At 37.9% G+C, this 4,853-nt stretch overlaps 1 long non-coding RNA gene across 1 annotated transcript; it reads right to left on the bottom strand.

Moving 5' to 3' along the window:
- Positions 1-360: 360 nt before the first annotated feature.
- LOC107991565 (uncharacterized) lies at positions 361-2,924 on the bottom strand. Its single transcript, XR_001763745.2, has 3 exons — positions 2,603-2,924; positions 2,428-2,504; positions 361-629 (listed from the first exon to the last, which is right to left on the bottom strand). It is a non-coding gene; the product is annotated as an uncharacterized LOC107991565 (long non-coding RNA).
- Positions 2,925-4,853: the final 1,929 nt, after the last annotated feature.

Genomic DNA, 4,853 nt, shown 5'->3' with positions numbered 1-4,853 from the left:
CGTACATATCCTCTAGTGATGCAATATACTATCTAATGTGATCGCAGGTGGCATGTCCCTTATATCATTAGGGATATCCTGGTAAAAGTTAAATTATTGTCCAAATCAATACAGACTGTATGATGTTATGATCTAGGTTGTCACACCCCATTCTAAGATCCCTTCTAACTCAGATCGTGGTGAATTTATTACTTTAAACGACCCCCTCCCCCCTTTTCTTAAGGTATGATTGATAAAATGGTTTTCAAGAATTCTATAAAAATTTTGGCAGCACCTCCCCTAAAATATGAGTTAGCCAAACTTGTAAAGGGGAGAAATTTGCACTTCTATATACGTATAAACAACCACAGAAATCACAACGCGTCAAGTGCGTCTCACCACACACTTATCCAGATAGTTCCATAGTTCCAGAGTTTCAGACAAACAACCATACTCTAATAAGATATGTCGAACAAAAATAATTCAAAAAGAGGGATCTCACCAAATTACGAGTTCTTAACTTTACTCTCGCTACAATCTAACCACTCCCTGATGTATTACAAAAAAATTAACTATATACATACAAAAGAATAGTAGAGGACTACAATCGATGACGAGTATTTAATCAACGCTTGGCCCTTGATCGCTACCTGGGGGGAAGAAAACATTGAAACGTAAGTATAAAACTCAATGAGTGGCAAGTTTTATAGATGTAAAGTTCGTAAAACATGCTTGAAGAGAGAAACTGTAAATATGTATTAATAATGAAAAATTGGTTGAAAACGTCATTAACTCATAGCCATCAGTCCCCAATGAACCTGTAATCGATCCAACCATGGCAAGGCATCTAAAAATACAGCCAAAGATAGCTCGCACATGACAAAGAATCATACGGCCAAAATTAGCTCACACATCTTTAATACCCTCCACGATGGCAAACTCCAACCAATCGAATCCAACCATGATAGCATAATAAGTATACGGCCCGAGAATAGCTCACACATGCTCCATCTCCAAAAGGAAACACGCAGCCAAACGGAGCTCACACACACTCAGCACCTATCACAGTAACAACAATATCGCTCCTATGTACACATAGAGCCACCCACTATGGGTTAGCTAGGCCTGAAGCCATATCACAATCCTCCATCCACATCCTCACCTAGGTTCAAGTTCTTGGATCTCCAGTCACGGCCTCTTCCAACCCCGAAACCCCCTGACAACCATAGATGGCGCTACGAAAACACATTCACGTAGCCTTAGGGAAAATCACCTTCTCGTTCACCATAAGCATTAGTTAAACATATATCAAAACCAAGTACACTCGAAACTTGAAACACAATTTTATAAAGTTCAAACCATACACATTTTTAAAATCACGATGAGTAAACATATCATTTGAGCATAAGAGGAAACAAGAACTAGAAACCCATTTAATAAAATCTGAGTCATAAACATTCTTAAAATGCGATGCTTATACACACTATTTTAACATAAATGAAAATATGTAATAAAAGCTTAAGTCGTGGTAGTTTTCAGTTATATCATGAGATGATATGTATAAATACGAAGAATGCTCAAAAATTAAGCCACTCACTGTCAGTAACTCGATCCATGGGGTTATATGCTTTCCCCACTTCAACTTGGCGTGAAAGAACAACCAATGACCGTCAGTTATCTTTGCATATCGAGATATCACAACTATTTCTAAACTACCTCATCAAGCCAACTCAAATTATTTATGGTTCAATGGGTCGAACTTCACTTTTCTTATTAACTTGTATCATTCATCACATACTTAAATTTAAGCTAAAATTTCACTTTTGAACCCTTAAACCTCAACTTAAACTCCTAATGCCACAAGCAAACAAGATTAAGTCGCCTTTTAAAACAATATGCTCCTATACCCTATATCCATACCTTAGAGGTTTAGACCCACTAACAACTTAATATCAATCTAACGAGCCATAATTTTGGAACTTACCCAAACTTGTCTAAAACAACCTTAAACGTGTTGATCAATGTTTCTAAGTCCTCCAAATCTTCAAACTTTCATACATAACCTTATAGGTAATATCAAGTTCATGCTAAAACGGGTATTCATGAAACTTACCAAAATTACCCAAAATCGTACCAACACTTATCAAAGTAGCCTTAATCTCAATGGACAGCACCCTATCGATTTCCAAATTCAAAAACAAGCATCTACCATCATGGGCTATTCAATTTTAACGCTTAAACTTAATGGGTATTCAAGAACTCTAGAAAAAACTCAACAAAATTACTCCAAACTTACAAGAACTCAATAAAGTAGTTTAAACTTCAATGTTCAAAACCATAACTACCATCAAACTTCGAAAGTTATCATCCAATACCATGGATTATTCAATATTATCACTGAAAATTAAATGGGTACTCAAGGACAACTTCAAAAACTTAAAATCTTACCTAAGTTATGCCAAAACGACCAATTTCAAGTTTTCAAAGGGCTAGACAACGGCGCAAAACCTCCCAATACTCCAAATCTAACAATGAAAAGTAATGGGTATTACAAAATCAAGGCCAAAACTTAGTGGGTACTCGAAAATCTTCAAGAAATCCAACTAAAATAACGAAAATTTACCCGAAAACTTAGATCGACCCAAGAACTTCAATTTTGCGTGACCTGTGCAGGGTTCGACGTGGGGTAGTTTTCGTTCGGGGAGTTGGATGGTGTGACGGCGGCTGATTTGGCGTCGGCAAGTCACGTCGCGATTGGAGTGCATCGTGGCCGACGCACAAAAGAGAGACGCAAGGTGTTGGCTAGGTTCCGTCGGCGTGCAAACGTCGTTCGACGAGTCGAGCTTGGTGATGGCGTCGGTCTGAAGGAGAGAAAGAGAGAGATGTGGCAGCGGAAGAGATTTTTGAATAGAAGGAGGGTGTGTCGTTTCTCTCTAGAAGAATGAAGAAGAAGAAGAAGAAGAAGAAATTGTTTTCATTTTTCTTTTTTTTATAACTTAATAATAATAATGATGGAATGACAAAAATGCCCATCTCTTCAAATTTAAACTTCCTTTTTTACCCTCCTTCATTCTTTTCAATACCTATACAAAACAATTTAAGCTTTAAAACTCCATTAATGTAGTTCTAAAATTTTCTTATCACACGAATTAATCTTAAAGAGTATAAAAGTATTCCAACTTGTATTTCACCATTTAAGAAATATTAAATATATAGATAAAATAAAAGAGAACGGAATGGGGCTTACAAGTTATTCCCACAGTGGGATGACAAGTAGCAGAAATGCATGCTCATGAAATAAGAAGTCTGCAGAAACAATGAATCATGGGTATCAGCCATGCGTTCATGTTTATTTCGGTTATGAAGGCCGATGTACCACTGAATTTTTGCACCATTATGGATCGGTTATCGCACCTCATATTCTCCAAAATAAATAGACCTGTCTTCGTCGGAAAAGTTAGCCATCTTGGGACCTCGAACTTCTATAGAAAGTGGATAATACATGCCAAAATAATGGGCTGACCAACCATGGACGTAATGCATGGAAAAGTGAAAGTCCATACGTCCTGTTGGATTGGAGGCTTTGGTTATCGAACCTATCCCATGATATATATTTGCCAAAATTAGAACTACAAAACTATAGATAGCTTCAGCGGCCATTAAGCTTGCAATCCTAAATTCTCCAAGACGAAGAAATGATCCTTTCTGCAGAAATACGAAGAGGCATAACCAGCAAGATAAGAAGGCAGCTAAATATGTTTCATCCTCTAAATCGTCCCTAATTCCAAGTTCTGCAAATAACATGTTATCCCTAGAGGATCATTCTCAAGCCTGGATCTTCAAACCATCAAGGTTTTAAGTAGATTTGGAGCGCGACGCCTTCTTTTGCTTTCGTATGGTTGGCTTATCATAGCTTCTAGACCCAAGGTACCATAACAAAATCCATGAGCTAATAGTCACTTGGGAGTCATTCTTGGAAGATGTCGCGCGATCATTCATCTACGTACAAAATATTGAATAATATGCCTGGAAAATATATTGAAAGGTCGTCGGAAGGCACTTCATCTTATCTTGCGAAGAGGTTAATTCATCCCCTGTAGAAATCTCCTTTAATTGGAAGACCCCCAAAGGACCATAGATCCCACAAAGAAATGGATAACTCGCCCTCTATAGTATGAAAAGTATTAGTCGAAAGACACCAAGCTTCACAAAATACTCAAAAAAAATCACTATTACAATCGTAGGTGTACAAAGAAGTTGTTACAAAAACATATAAACGAGCATCGTAAAGATGTCGTGCATTTCGACCAACTACAAGCTCTAGCCACTCACAATAGCAGTCAATAAAGCAGAACTCTCCAGGGACCTTGGTCACAATGCCCCAACGTGTTTAGCCTTCAATTAAACATTGTCTGAGAATGAGAGCTCTGTCAAAATTAGGAGCCTCATTATGGATAGAGAACTTCAAAACCCATGCGTTTTTTCCCTTAGACAAAGGTATCTCCATAGATAATCTAGAAAGAATTGAGTTGTTCTCTAGGCGTGGCCAATGATCTGCAAAAAGGCCAGCCCATGGCTTCTCCACAAGGAGACTAAGTCCATCTTCTCTTGGTTGATTTTTATCAGAAAGTATTACGAGGTGTCGAACTCTAGACAAGAATCGTTCTGTGAAGTAAACGATCGTTCTGCAAAAGAAGATCACCAGAAGCAAGTTAGTGCTGATGGTCTTGGAATAAAGAATATGTGAAAGCAAAGTAGCCGAAGCAGGGTGTCATGATAGAGTTTCGTCATCTATCATGAACAAATTCCAGAAGTCGATGAAGCAATAAGGCGTCATGATAAAGTTGCACCGTCCATCATGAACAAACTCTCGA

The sequence above is a fragment of the Cucumis melo genome, chromosome 8, assembly GCF_025177605.1.
Source record: "Cucumis melo cultivar AY chromosome 8, USDA_Cmelo_AY_1.0, whole genome shotgun sequence".
In the NCBI taxonomy this organism is placed as follows: Eukaryota; Viridiplantae; Streptophyta; class Magnoliopsida; order Cucurbitales; family Cucurbitaceae; genus Cucumis; species Cucumis melo.
The sequence above is the reverse complement of the archived record's forward strand: the minus strand, read 5'-3'. Positions and strand labels throughout refer to the sequence as shown.